The 15,663-nt window shown below is 46.1% G+C and overlaps 1 long non-coding RNA gene across 2 annotated transcripts in view; it reads right to left on the bottom strand.

Annotated features, from left to right (window-relative positions):
• Positions 1-8,604: 8,604 nt before the first annotated feature.
• LOC129136992 (uncharacterized) overlaps positions 8,605-15,663 on the bottom strand; it is a 49,092-nt gene continuing 42,033 nt past the window's right edge. For both annotated transcript variants that reach the window (XR_010150976.1, XR_008539054.2), the window contains exons 2-3: positions 12,547-12,668; positions 8,605-10,863 (exon numbers count right to left, since the gene is read on the bottom strand). This is a non-coding gene — a long non-coding RNA (uncharacterized LOC129136992). The remainder of the gene's footprint in view (positions 10,864-12,546; positions 12,669-15,663) is intronic.

The following is a 15,663-nucleotide window of genomic DNA, read 5'->3' on the forward strand; positions in this document are numbered from 1 at the left end:
TTTCCCTGAGTTTGTTTCCTTATCTGTAAAATGGGAACATGACTACCAGCGCTATTCATATTGTGGATACGTGGTGAAGAACAGAATACTGTGTTCATGGCACCTGCCACATGGTGAGTCCATGTTCAATCCTACTATTACTCTAGTTATTGCTCTCATGCTAAGATGCACAACAAAATAAAGCCTCATCTTCTGGGACTATGGATTCTACTAAGGAGCTTGACAGTGTCACTTTGAAAAGATTAAATGCACTCACTCTGAGCTCCCACCATCCTACACACAAAAGCAATTCTGCTAATAGTGGTCTTGCACCTCCTTTCATCTGTCCTGAGGAGATGGACGTTGGTGTAGTGTTGAGAATGACCCTGGACTTGCCACTAGCACTAAAACAGGCTGAGGCTGCTCTACTTATAATCAGTCCATAATCAACTCATAAACTTGACCCCTCCCCTCCACCCATGCACTCAGGCCTGACCCAGGCAAAAGTTACAGGGCTGAGTCTTCCATCAACTACACGCCATGCAGTTCCCAATAAAGTGCACACTTATGGGGATTACGGTGAGGAAGAAAGCAGTCACCATCCTTGCTGGACCTCTATCACTCCATTAGCAGAATTTAAGTAGCCGTTATGCCCCAGGCCTCCCCTGGTCACATGTCTTCCCCCCTTCCCCACACACCACAGGAGTGCTACCAATTTTAACCTAAACCCATCTGGGTAAAGATGCTTGGGGAGAGGGAAATTGGAGTGAGAGGCAGCACATGTTGTGATGGGCTTGAACAGGTTCTAGAAGAGGCATGACATGAATATTGCCAAACATGGCCAAAGGCTTATAGAAGACCTGGCTTTGCAGCAAAGAAAACAAAAGTCTGGGTAAAAGATTGTGAAGGCTGCATCTACTTAGACATTGCTGTTCATGAGTGTGCAGATGGATGGCCTGGCATGCACATGTTGTGCACACTGAGCTTCCAGCTCCCCTGAACACACCCACACAACACTCGCTAACACTCAGGGCTGAATCCCAGCTGTCAGCATGGCATCTCTACCCAACATGTGGCCTTTTTTCCTCTCTGGACTGCTCCAGCCTCAGCTGAGAGATGATTCTGGCCTGATAACTACAGCTTTGTTTTGTGAAAACAGAGACGCAAGCATCAGTTCCTTCTTCTGCCCAGAGGTCTAAAGGAGTTTGGACAGGGGTATCATGGGGGCAGGGAACACAGGGAAAAAGAGAGAGCGGGGAGGAAATGAGGAACAGGTAAGAAATGCATTGCTGTTGAAAAAAAGAGCTCTCTTCAGCCAATAATAACAGCTGAGGTTGTCTGAGCACTTACTTTCTCCCAGGCACTGTGCTAAACACGTGTTACTCAGTCCTCAGACACTCCCGTGAGTTCAGTTTAAGAATTCCCATTCCACAGAACGTGGGAAGGGTGCTCCAACAATTATGTTGCTGCAGATTAGCTCATTCTCAATCTAACCAATAAACATGACCCTAGGGTAGAATGTAAAGTGATTTAAATGGAACACCTGCCTTACAGAAGATCCTTTCCACTCAGCATTTGGGAGGGGAGAGGATTTTTTTATCCAATTTGGATGGCTAATTAGTTATCACAATGACTGAGGAATGGGAAGGTGCCACTGGCATTTAGCGGAAGAAGTCCAGGATGCTAAAACATCCTATGCTCTAGAGAACGATGCTCTAGTCAAGAAACATGAGAACTGTATGCCCCTTGGCTCCCCTATCTCTATAGTGTGGACATCACCTGCCTCATCAGCTTATAATGAGGATTGAATGACTCACCATCTGAAAGGTACCAGTTCCCACAATTTAGCAGAAGCTGTCAGTGCCCCAACCATACCCTTTGGCTATGTACTGTTTCTGAGCAGGCTGGCCTGACCTCCACCAGCCAGCATCTGTATCTCCCTTTCCACAAGTTTTTCTGGCCATGAAAGCACATCAGAACCTCCCATCACGAGACAAACTCAAGGCAGCCTGGGGCCCTCCACCAGTGGCTGGTGGGAGTTGGTGTATAAACACGCAGCTACCTCACTCTTTGGAGAGACAGAGCTGAGACTCATGTTCTGCACTGTTTACAGAGTTCCCCAGTAGGATTAAACTCCAGTTTCCTACAGTGGTAACCAGCTTCCTTTCCTTCTCTCTCAAGCTCACCACTCTCTATGGTGCTCTCTGGGACCATTTCCCAGTTAAACCATTTGCTTACAAATCCCTGTCTCCAAGTTGCTCCTCAGGAAGCTGAATCTAAGACACACAGTGAACAGTGAACTGTGACCCCCTTACTTCTGTGCCCTGGTTAGTTTGTATGTTTTTTTCAACCTAGAGCGCCCATTATGTGTGTGTCTTCTTGTGCAGGTCTGCTCATTTTAATAACTGTGTACTGTGAATTATGTTGGTTCCTCTCTCTGGCTCGTTAGCAACATTATTGAAAATTGGGTAGGGAGGGCAGCCCAAGAAACCTCACAAACAGGAGGTGATTCTTTCCCAGACAATGCAGGCACTGCCATTTCTGCTTTGGGACTGAGAAACTCCCCCACCCCCAGCCCCCACCAGCCAGGAAGAAGAGTGGATCCTTGTGGTACAACAGCGAAAGGGACGTGCAGGTCCCAGGAAGCTCAGAGAGCTATGTTTGGGGAGGCCTCTGTCTGACCTCACATAAGCAACAGAGCTGTACTGCCCAAATAGTCCCTCCTGAACACAGCAGGGCTAGAAGCTGGCTTGGGAGAACATCAGAAGAGGATGAGGGCCCTGCCCTTGAGAAAGGAACCAAAGCACTAACTAAAGGGACAATCAAGCAACTGTGCAACCCAAAACCCACGATTCCCCATAGTTCACAATGAACAGCACAGCTGCATTTAGGCAGTGCTTGTTTCAAAGCTGGTCCTTTGCCTCTTCTTTTTTTTTTTTTTTTTTTTTTTGAGAAAGGGTATGGCTCTGTCACCCAGGCTGGAGTGCAGTGGTGCAATCTCATCTCCCTGCAACCTCTGCCTGCCAGACTCAAACGATCCTCCCACCTCAGACTCCTGAGTGGCTGGGACTACAGGCGGACACCACCATGCCCAGCTAATTTTTTGTCGAGATGCGGTTTCGCTGTGTTGCTCAGGCTGGTCTCAAACTCCTAGGCTCAAGCAATCCTCCTACCTCGGCCTGCCAAACTGCTGCAATGGTCCTTTGCCTCTCGAATTTGTGCCTAATTTACTTTCATTCCCACCCCTAGAGCTGTTTTATGTCTTCCAAGTTTATGCCCTTCATGGGGAAGTGAAGCCACATCCAAATGGTTGGGGAAATGTCCTGAAGAGCTGAATATCTGCCACCTCACCTGCATGGCTCTCATGCTCGCAGCCAGGCCACAGGACTCCAAAGCCACCCCTGGGAACCTCTGAGCCCTTGTTGCCTATGATGTGCGGTGGACACTTAAGGAAATTGCCAATGGACAAATCTAGTCATCTCACATTGACCTGCTTTGCTATATAATCCATCGGCTCCAGGCCTGCCCTGCACTTACACTCAACGAGTCCGTGAGCAAGACACCTCAACTGCTAAAGTCTCACATTCTGCAAGTGCAAAGTAGGATTCTTTTTTTTTTTTTTTGAGATGGAGTTTTGCTTTTGTTTCCCGGGCTGGAGTGCAGTGGCATGATCACTGCTTACTGCAACCTCTGCCTCCCAGGCTCATGCAATTCTCCTACCTCAGCCTCCCAAGTAGCTGGGATTACAGGCGTGTGCCACCACACCTGGCTAATTTTTTTTTTTTTTTTTTTTTTTTTTAGTAGAGATGGGGTTTCACCATGTTGGCCAGGCTGGTCTCGAACTCCTGACCTCACGTGATCCACCCACCTCGGCCTCCCAAAGTAAGATTCTAATCATAACCACTCCTTAGCGTCATTTTGAGGATTAAATGAGATAATATACAGAAGCAGCAGACATGAGTTCCTGATGTGTAGGATCCAACTAATAAACATTAGCCAGGAGTAAGAAATAGCTTGAGCAGCAATGGTCACAGCAGCAACAGAATGGTAGGGGTAGTTAAGAGCTTGGAATCGGCTGCTTTCCTGTATCCTCTCTAGCAGCTGGCACAAACTCTGCACAAAGTGCACACTCAATAAATATTTGCATGAAAGCATTGAGTAAACCAAGCCAGGCTGAAGATGTTTAAAGCTACTATTTACTGTGTCCTTATCAGATACCAGGCCCTGGGGTGAGCACATCATTTAGATTTCCTCACATGATCTTTTAAAATCACTCCCCGGCTTCTGTGGTTTCCTTCCATGGGGAGCGAGCTCAGCCTGCTGAGACACTCCCGGCTCTTCACCTCAGCACATCTTTAGTGGGAGAAGCATCTGAGTGGGGAATTGGGAGGAGAAACTGGGCATACACGGCCCTCCCTCTTCCCACCACCTCCTCCCCTTTGGGGGCTTCATTGTCTCACTCTATGAGCTTTACAGGGGCTGTGAAGATCCAGGGATCCTGGCGGCCAGGTAGGTCTGTGAACTCTGGGGCTACACGTCAGGGAATCCCCTGGCCTGTAGAGGTAAGCTACGTGTTATACAACCTGGCCTTTGTTGTAAGGAAGGTGATTTGGGACCTCCATATGCTGGCTCTTTTATCTTATTCAAGAATTGGTTCAGACCCAGGTGGGGAAGGGTGGTACTATCTTTCGACTCCCTATAACGTAATTCCTATACCAACTCCACAGGTGAGTAACAGCATCCCGTATTTCCCCATGTAGTAGGTTAAATGACTTGCCCAAGGTCACACAGGTGAGCTACCATTCAGACCTGGGTGTGTTTAACGCCAAAGAATGGCTCACACCTGTGCTGTCCCTGGAATGTTGCTGTGCCCACAAATCACCAGCTGAAGCACGCATTGCCAGTCTCATGAGAAGAGGCAAAGAGGGCCATTTACCTAGGAGACCTAGACCTGAGCCTGCCGGATGTGCTTCCCGTTAGCCCTCGACGACAGTCATTCCAGCTGGCTCCCTTCATGGGCGGGGTCTTGCTGGAAGCTTTCCTCCCACTCTCAGGACTTTCGCCCATCTTCCTGTTTGCTTCTCCTCTCCACTTTTCTCGTTATTTGGCAAAAAATATCCCAAGCCCTGAAAGACATGTAATTCCCAGAGCTTCTTCCCTGAGCATGTTCAAGTCTCTCCTGGTTGGCTCTTTTATTATTTCTTTCATTTATTCCTGGAAGCCCTCATGATGACATGGGTTTCAGACTCTACTTATTTCCCAAATGACTTGTTGGCACTGCTGTGTGGCACTGGGGTCAGTAAGGGAATGCACCCTCACCTCTTCTCTATAAAATGCCTCCTTTGGTATCTTGGCAGATATTCTCACATGCCACATTCCACCAGGTGTCTGTAGAGGCAAGGAAGTTAGAGTCTGGAAGGGTCTCTACCTCCTCCTCCTTTTCCTCTCCCTCCTCCTGGTTATTCTTCTACTTCTCTCTCAAACAACTGCCTAGTTGTCTGCATTTGAAATACAGTACCTGGTTGTAAACTCCAGAGATTTGGAACTCAAGGGGACCCTGCTTTTCTAATATTATAGATGAGGAATTAAGGCACAGAGAGGTTAAGGGACTTGCCTGAGGTCACACAGCAAAATAGTGGCTGAACTAGACTAGACTGTCAGTTTCTTGACTCAGTCCAGTGCTCATCTCAGAATGCCGTTTGGTTAAATTGGTCCACTGGGTTTATAGTGCTAAGAACCACATAGTTAAGTGAAGCAAGCACATCCATTCCCTACCTTACTGAAAGCCAGTTCTATCAGATCTGTTCTGTTAGAGTCTGACCGTGTCAACTCCCTCTCTGCCCTTCATTCACTTTTCTTACCATTGTGCAAAGCTAGTTCCCGCCCTGGGACCTTGGCACTTGCTGTCCCCTTGAGGTGAACACTCCTCTCAGATCTTCCAAAGCTCTCTCCAGATTGTTCAGGTCTCCGCTCAAGTGTCCCCATCTGACCTAAAACTGTCCCCTCCTCTATCATTCTCTGCCTCCTTCCCTGCTTTGAAATTTAGAGCACTTACCACTCTCTGAAATATTGTTTGTGCTTGTCCTCTTGTCTTGCCTGCCTCCCACACAGAAATCTAAATTCCACACAGGCAGGGACTTTGCTTTGCTCACCACTGTATCCTCAGCACCTGGCACTTGGTAGATGATTGATAAGAATGAATTTGTTTGCTATTAAGATATTATGGATTAATAGTGGTTAGGACCAAAATATACCACAGAGGACAGGGTGACAGGCAACCCAGATGGCTGCCATGGAACCCAGGAGGAGATTACACATCCTGAATCTAGACGTGGCAACACTGTTCTGAGTGTATTGGATTTTCAACTTCACAAAACCAAACACTCTGCAGAGCACAGCATACCTGGCTCCTGAGGGAAAAGAGCAGGGTAACATCTCCTCCAATTCAAGGTCAACAGGCTAAAATGCAGGCACCGGTTTTGGTCGTCTCTCTTGCAAGGAACTGCTCTCCTCTCTCCTTTTTTCTGTCTATTAAACTTTCAGCTCCTTAACCCACTCACATCTGTCCAAGTTCTGAATTCTTTCTTGGCAAGAGACTACGATCCCCATGGTATATACCCCAGACAATGTAGCTGTTTCAGTTGGGTGTTCTCATCAGGGATCGAGATGAGAATGGAAGGTAGAATCATTGGTGTGAGTCAAGGAAACTTATTTTGAACTAATTATGGCCTTTAATAATTGAGTAAGGTATACTCCTGTGAACAAAATTTGGAGCATGTTTGTTTCTCTCTACCTGGTTCCTCCAGAATTTGGAAACCATCTACTCACCGTTCTTATTCCTGTGAATCAAGTGGTGATCTGCAGCTTGGAAGAAACAAAAAGTGATGCAACATCTGGTGGAGGCAAACCAGTGTTACAAGCCATTGGAATGGCTGACAGCAATCAAACTCCAAACAGTGCTGCAGACCAAACCACGCATGGACACGCCTTTCTTCCGAGGACCCTTAGATCAACCCCAGGAGGAGCCCCAAGTGCTGTTCCCCACATTACGCCCCTTTTCAGTAGGAAGTAGCCAGGAAGAGTCATCACCGAACACCCCCTAACACCAGTTAGTGTTACCACTCCAGAGGGGGGAATGATATAGGAGTTAAGAAGAAATCACTTAGGCAAATAGTAAGGGTATGTGAGTCCTCAGTAAGGCTTTTCTGTTTAATGAAAAGCAGCTGCAAACCATTTTCTAACACAGAACCGCCTGTAAAGTCTAGCTGCAGACATAGCTGGGAGCTTGCACAGGTGAATGCCAGCAAGAACTAGGAACTAGACATGTTCAAGATGGTGGCCCCACCTTCCCTTCTCTGTCAGCCACGTGTAAAGAGCAAACAAGATGGTGGCGATCAACTGGAAAGCCCATTTGCATAATAAGATTAGGATGGGGCAACCTGCCTTCCCCATGTGCTATGTAAATGTCATACCTGATCGAACCAATCTGTGAGCCCAACATAAATCAGACACTGCCTTCTCCAGCCTGCCTATAAAATCTGCCCTGGCACACTGCCTTTTCCTTTGCAGACCTTTCTCTCTCTCTCTCTCTCTCTCTCTCTCTGGCAAGGAGAGAGAGAGAGACTGTCTAATAAACTTCCACTGTTTAACCCAAAAAAATAAAATAAAATAAAATGCAGGAACCTGGCAGACCTCAGAGGAGCCCAGGCCTGATCAAGGTGCTCCTTCCTGCCTCCTGTTCTTACCAGATAACTGATTCTCTCCGTGATGAGATGCACACTTCCTGGGATCCCATCCCCTCACAAGGATTCCACAACTTATCAGAACACATGGTTGCCCTTTTCTCCCACTCACCATCTGAGAACCACATGTTGTTGGCAATCCATCTTCCACCTACAAAAATAAGAAAGTAACTGACACCCTCAGGTGTGGAGCCCTGTTAACCCAGAAGTCAGCAAAGAAAAATGATTTGCCTTCTGATCATGGAATGTGGGATATCAGTAAGCAAGGGGTATAGTTTCAGGTCTAGTGGTCTCCTTTTCTTAACCTCTAGCCTCACAAGCCAATAAAAGTCACAGAAATCCTTCCCCTGCCTCATTAACCCCTCGGTCAAGTGAGGAGGCAGTCGCCCCCAACACCAAGGTAGCCTTATGCTTTCCTGTCCTGCACTAGCACTGAGATACTCAGATGGTACCCAGACCTCATCCTGCCATTAGCCCAAGCCAGGAACAGCTCTGTCTGTGGAGAGAGTAGAAGGCAGTCAAGTGCTTGGGATACACCGTCTCTATTCTACAGTGTAACCTGAGAACCCCAAAATGCCCTGAGGCAGCCCAATCCTGCCCATCCCTCAAAGATGGCTTCAATATTCATGTTTTATCATATTATATAATTTTTTAATTAATAGAAAAGGAATGTTAACACAGGTCATCTGGATCCAGAGCTCCATGCTCTTAAGTTTTTAAGGCTATGAATTTTCCTCTTAATATAGCTTTGACTACATCCCTTAGTTTGCAGTTTGTACTACTTTCATGTTAATGATTTTCTAAACATTCTGTAACTTCAGCTTTGACTTAATTCTTGACCTAAGGGTTGTTTAAAAGAGAATTTTAAAATCTTCAAATGGTTTGAAGTTTGTTTATTCTTATGAGTCAGAATTCTCTGATTGCAAGGAAAATAACCCCAATTGACTTAAGTGAAAGATGGGAATTGTTATAAGGATATAAGGACCTTGTGTACTCCAAGAGCAAAAATGCATTGAGACTCTTAAAAGGGCATAAATCAGCAACTGGTAAATCATCGGGAGCTTCTCTCTGATCTCTGCTCGCTCCTACGTATCTATTTCATTGTTTCTGGGTTTGTTTGTTTGAGACGGAGTCTAGCTCTGTCACCCAAGCTGCAGCGCAGTGGCACGATCTTGGCTCACTGCAACCTCCACCTCCTGGGTTCAAGCGATTCTCCTGCCTCAGCCTCCCAAGTAGCAGGAGCTACAGGTGCCCGCCACCATGCCTGGCTAATATTTGTATTTTTAGTAGAGACAGGGTTTCACCATGTTGGCCAGGCTGGTCTTGAACTCCTGACCTTAGGTGATCCACGTGCCTCAGCCTCCCAAAGTGCTGGGATTACAGATGTGAGCCACCATGCCTGGCCTATTTCATTGTTTCTATAGTGGTTTGGGGTTTTGTTTTGTTTTTTGCCAACCAGTTTCTTCTTTCTTGAATTCACATGGCAGATCACAATCACTGATAGTTCTCAAATATAGTTCTCAAATTTGTAGGTCCAGCGACCTGAGAGATGATATTCCTATCTCTGTGCCTCAAATTCCAGATTTTCAGGGAAGCAGGTCTGGCCCATCTGGATCAGGTGTCCAATCTTAAGTCAATCAGTCAAGGCCAGGGAAGTGGGATCATTTTGTACTAAGTTGTTGCTGAAAACCAAAATGTGGGAGGAGTTATGGAAGAGAAGGGACAGGGATTCGTTACTGTGAACAGATTGGACACATGAAAAGGTATCCACTACTGTTTAGTTTTGCTTATTTATGTCTGGGTTTATTACATTGTGGACAGAAGATGTAGTCTGTTGTATTTCAACCTATAAGAATGTATAGAAATTTTCTCAATTATAGTTATGTTCTCATTTGCTTTTATAGAAAAAGAAATGTGGTAAAGTTTCCCACTACTGTTGTTTCTGTCAGTTTCTTCACATGTTAATACTATATTGTTTGGCACATGAAGTTTCAAGTATATCACATTCAACTTGAGTATATTACAATTTTCTGGAATGCTTAGTTAAATCATAGCCTCCTCAGGGTTGCAAGAGACCATAAAGGTCACTTAGTTAATTCCTCCTTCAGAAGCTTCACTGCTGTCTAACAATCCCTCAAGCGGCCATTAGCCATGTTTGAGCTCTGCATTCCATTATTAGACTGCTCTGACAGCCAGGGAGTTCTTTCTCAAATTGAACTGGACTCTGCCTTTCTGTCACTCTGTCACTTCTAACCATTGGTATCCCAGTCCTAACACTGAGTATCCTCTCCCCATATATCACCCCTTCACATTTCTCAGGTCAATTTCCAGAAACACAAAACCAGAGCCCCTCTTTCTGAATGCCTTTTCTGATAGCTTTGAATATACTAAACATTTCACAAACTTCAAAATGCCAGTTGGGAAAGAAATACCTTAATCCCAAAAGTCTTCCTGTTTCTGCCCCTCACTTTTTAAGGGATCCTTGAAAAACTTAGTGATGGGGGATTTTGCCTCAGTTTCTCTCAACTTCATCAGAGGGTCTAGAAACAAGTTTGCAAACAATTCTGATGAGGCAGGAGGAAAGAGAGGGAGGGAAGAATGATGTTTATGTGTAGGAGGATCCCTTCAGAGCCCTGGTGGGGTGGACTCTATGCTGGGAAACAGCCATTTGGTAAGAGCATTGATCATTGGTTAAAAATTGCTTGTGTCTTGTCCATGGGTGAAGCTTTTGGAGGCAAAAGGAAATGTCATAGGGAGAACTGCTGCTGCCCAAGCTGCCACTGTCACGGGTGAACATTCGTTTTGCTTGTGTGTGCCTGTATCTCCCAACTAGGATGTAAGCTCCATATGTCAGGAGCTTTTCTTCCCCTGTCTTGCTCACTTCTGCATCCTCGAGGCCTAGAACAGTGTCTGGCACATAGTAGGTATTCAATAAATATCAGTTGAATGAATAAATCAATTCATGCAGCTCAGCTTTCTTAATTTAAGTATCACCCTCCCCTTTAGTTAACAAGTCATCTGGTTGTTTCTCTTCTCTTTAATGCATGAGAGAGAATCCACTTCAACTATCCATGCCCTCTGGATTCTTATTTGAGCCATATTGTTGGACTTTGTCAGCAGCTTCCCAGAGGGAGGGCACTATCTATAGGAGAAAAAAATGGAAACATAGAATTAAAGAATTTTTGAGCTTCCTTGGTTCTACCCTCGAAAATGTAAGGCTCTCTAGTCCCTGGAATTCCCATGTTACTAACTTCTTTGGGTAAAGACACTTGCATTAGTTTTTTAGGGCTGCCGTAACAAATAACCACAAACTTGGTGGCTTAAAATAACAGAAGTGTATCCTCCCACTGCCCTGGAAACCAAAAGTATGAAGTCAAGGTGTCAGTAGGGCCATGATCCCTCCAGAGACTCTAGGGGAGAATCCAACTTCTGGTGGCTGTCAGCACTCCTTGGCTTATAGTCACATCACTCTATTGCTTGAAGGCCAGCGTCTTCAAATTTCTCTCAGCTCTGTCTTCAGATCACCTTTTCCTCTCACATGTATTCCAGTCTCCCTCTGCTTCCCTCTTATAAGGATACACGATTGCATTGAAGGTTCATCCAGATAATCCAGGATAACCTCCCTGTCTCAAGATCCTTAATGCTCATTACGTCTGCAAAGACCCCTTTTCTTTATGAGATAACATTTACAGGTTTTAGAAATCAGGACCTGATGTCTTTGGGACCCCTTATTCAGCCCACTACAACACTGAAGGCCACCAGTTGAATATTTGTCCATTCAACAGACATCCACTGGGTATCTATTCTATGCCAGGCACTGAGCTGGTCTCTGGAGACACATAGTGGAAACAAGAGTGATGTGTGTCCTCCCCGAGCCCACACTCTAGTGAAAGATACACACAGCAGGCAAGCCATAGACCCCCAGTGCTCATCAGCCAGTCACCTAGCAAGGTCTTCCCTGAATAAAACCCAGGATAGATAAATGTGGACATTTTCAGAGGACCAATGCCTTAGGGATTTTGCTGGGGGATGGAGGAGGAGAGGCCTAAATAATAACTACAATCTACTCAGCACTTATTACACACTAGGCCCTGTGCCAAATGCTCTAATACATTATCTAATCTAGTCCTTAGAATAAGCTCAGGACATAGATCTGATTATCCCCATTTTACAGACTGAGAAAACTGAGGCTCGGAGTAAAAATAATTTGTCTAGGATCTCACAAGTAGTGAATGGCTGAGCTGAGATTTGGGCCTAGGTCTGTTACACTCTAGTGTTCTTAATCAGGCATGACCCTGCCTGAGCCATCTGAGGACACTGGGGACCAGGTAGACTGTGGGCTGAAAGAGCGGGAGAGGCAGTATTGGGCCGTGGGAAGAGCTGAATTCTGCGTAAGGTCTGTGTGTCCTTGGGTAAGTCCCTTCACCACTCCAGCCTGTTTTCCCATCTGTAACATGAGAGAATGGGAACAACTGAGTTCAAAGTCCCCATTTTCTGTATCTGCATCTGAAAGGGCTGACAAAAAATTTCGTTATCCTCATGCTTTTGCTTGGAACAAGGGCTCATATCAGGCACCCAGGAACCCCCAAGGCTAAAAACAAGTAGGCACAGTGGAGCTAGTGGGCCATAGAGCCCCAGATTGGAGCTGCATCAAGATTATCAATCACAGGCTGGGCACAGTGGCTCACGCCTGTAATCCTAGCACTTTGGGAGGCTGAGGCGGGTGGATCCCTTGAAGTTAGGAGTTCAAAACCAGCCTGGTCAACATGGTGAAACCCCATCTCTACTAAAAATACAAAAGTTAGTCGGGTGTGGTGGCACTCACCTGTAATCCCAGCTACTTGGGAGGCTGAGGCAGGAGAATCTCTTGAACCTGGGAGGCAGAGGTTGCAGTGAGCCGAGATTGCGCCACTGTACTCCAGCCTGGGCGACAGAGTGAGACTCTCTCTTAAAAAAAAAAATATATATATATATATATATATATGGATTACACAAGGCCAGTAGCCCAGGAGACCAGCATAAGGAGTTTGGAGATGACTCTGCAGGCCATTCTCTTGCTCCAGCCTGGGTTCTGAGCTCACAGGCTCTTATGATTTCACTGAGCACACAGGTGACAGGCAGATGGCTTCTCTTCCTGGCTCTCCATGGGGAAAAGGTCTCTTGGGGAAGTTGCATGAGACCCTCCAGCAACAGAGGGGAAATGGAGACCCAGACACACTGCGCTAACCTTCCCTGCTTGTAGGATGTGGACAGGTGGTTGGACCCTATGAAGGGTCACAGACCTCTTTGGCAATGTATTAAATCTCAGAATTCTGTCCCCAGAAAATTTCTTGCAGACATGTACACCGCCAGCAACACTGCCGACATGCTATGAAGCCCATTCATGGACAGCAGTTTCAGAACCCCGGTGTAGAGGGTGTGCCCTCTCTCCGAGAGAACTTCTTCTGGGAATAACTCACCCTCGAGGGATGAGGAGAGTCAAGGCCACTCAGAAGTCACTTTGTTTTCAAGTCATCTCATGTGATTCAAAAGCTGAGGTTTATGTTTGGAGGGAGGGGGTCTAAGAGAGAGAACGAGTGAGATTTGAAACCCACCTGCATACCATTCTCAACCAGCTACGTTCTTCCCTTTACATCTATCTTTCTTAATGTTGAATTTAACATTATTTCTATGTCCTTGGTGATCTGGAAAATCATCTTAAATCACAGATCTGGCTAGGCACGGTGGCTCACACCTGTAATCCCAGCACTTGGGGAGGCCGAGGTGGTTGGATTGCTTGAGCTCAGGAGTTCAAGACCAGCCTGGGCAACATGAGTGAAACCCCATCTCTACTAAAAATACACAACTTAGCCCGGCATGGTGGCGTGAGCCTGTAGTCCTAGCTACTTGGGAGGCCCAGGCGGCAAGATCACTTAAGCCCAGGAGGCAGAGGTTGCAGTGAGCCAAGATCGTGCCACTGCACTCCAGCCTAGGTGACAGAGTGAGACCTTGTCAAAAAAAAAAAAAAAAAACAGATTCTAGGAATGATATTGGTCTGCCAATGGCAAGAAATGTCCCCTCTCGCCTGCGATGGCTTTCCTTGCATTCCAGTAACTCCTGGGATGTCCCTCCCATTCTTCTGGAAACCGTGTTTTCTGACCCACATACACAGGGGTTAGAAAACCCCTGTGTTCGTACACAAAGTACATACTCCATACTCAGAGCCAGCCAGGAGTATTGGAAATTGGTGAACAGGGTACCCCACCCAGCACAGCAAGGTCAAGTTTGGGATATCACAAGATTTGGCACTGAGAAATTTGAAATTTTTCCATTCAATCAGTGGATCTTAATCCTTGGGGGGTCACTGATGCCTTTGAAAATCTAATAAAGCTACACACACCCACCCACCCACACACACACAATGCACATAGAAACAAAAACTTGCCACCAATTTCAAGGTGTTCACAGCCTTCCTGAAGCTTCCCCAAGGATTCTTTAGAGCTGCCCTATCCAAGATGATGGCTACAAGCTACTTGTGGCTACTGGGCCCTTGAAATGCGGCTACTCAGGATGGAGATTTACCATAGACATAAAATACAAGCTACATTTCAAAGACTTCATTTGAAAAAGTAAAGAATGTAAAAATATTTCAATAATTTTATATGATTACAAGTTGAAATGATAATTATTTGGATATATTGAGTTACAAAAAATATATGATTAAAGTTAATTTCACCTATTTCAGGATGGGTGTGTTGGCTCATGCCTGTAATCCCAGCACTTTGGGAGGCCTAGGCCAGTGGATCACCTGGAATCAGGAGTTCAAGACCAGCCTGGCCAACATGGTAAAATCTTTTCTCTACTAAAAATACAAAAATTAGCCAAGCATGGTGGTATGAGGCTGCAGTCCCAGCTACTCCAGAGGCTGAGGCACAAGAATCACTTGAACCCAGGAGGCAGAAGTTGCTGAGTGAAGATTGCACCACTGTACCCTACACCCTGGGCAACAAAGCAAGACTCTCTCTCAAAAAAAAGAAAAAAAAAAGGTTAATTTCACATGTTTCATAAGCCTCAGGAAAGGCTTCCCAGGATTCTCAAATTATAAATGTTCGCTTTAGGTCCTGCCACACCCTACTCCCCACTGGCCATTTCCTGATACAGTCAGGATGGCTGTGTTAGGCCGGGCTCCCAGTGCCACACTTCTCCTTCCTTAGCATCAGCCCTCATCCCCCTGCGACCGAGGAGGTGCCTTCCCAAGGGAAAAGGGCCCCTGATCAGGCAAGATGTGGCAGTCTCTTGGCAGAGGCAAAGCAATGAGCCCTCACCAGCCCACTACCCTCAAATGGAAATCCTTAGGCCCAGTCCCTGGGTCTGCAGCTCTTAAGGACCTGGGCCCAGCTGTCCATACAAAGAGTGATCTGCTTTCCTGAAAATATAAGAATGTGCAGTGGTTTCCACTATAGCCCCCTACGTGAATTCTAGTTCTGGGCAACATCAGCTAAGAAGAATCAGAAATACCATCTAGTCCCTCATCTTACAGGTGGAGAAACTGACGTCTAAATAGGTCAAATAACCTGTCTGGCCACACAGTTGGTTAGTGATATCACCAGGGTCTAGCTCAGAGCATGGCTCAGAAAACACGTGCAGCATAAATGATCCAGAGAAGAAATCGATTGATCCAGGGAAGGAAGCCAGATCTCTCACTGTAGTCCAGTGTCCCTCTTACAACCCCCACTGACGTACCCTCATCCCTATTCAGAAAATGGGGAATTTACTTACCAGCTGATAACAGCAAGGGGACCAATGCAGAAGAAAAACAGAAGAAGCAGAACAGAATTCCAAAGGAGAGCTTTGACTCGAGAGTGACTGTTTAATCATTCGACCCTCCTCCGTGGCAGATTGTGGGTCTTTGCAAGCCCGAGGCATTCTCACCCCACTCCACTGCCTAGCAACCATATTCAAA

The sequence above is a fragment of the Pan troglodytes genome, chromosome 15 (genome assembly GCF_028858775.2).
Source record: "Pan troglodytes isolate AG18354 chromosome 15, NHGRI_mPanTro3-v2.0_pri, whole genome shotgun sequence".
NCBI lineage: Eukaryota > Metazoa > Chordata > Mammalia > Primates > Hominidae > Pan > Pan troglodytes.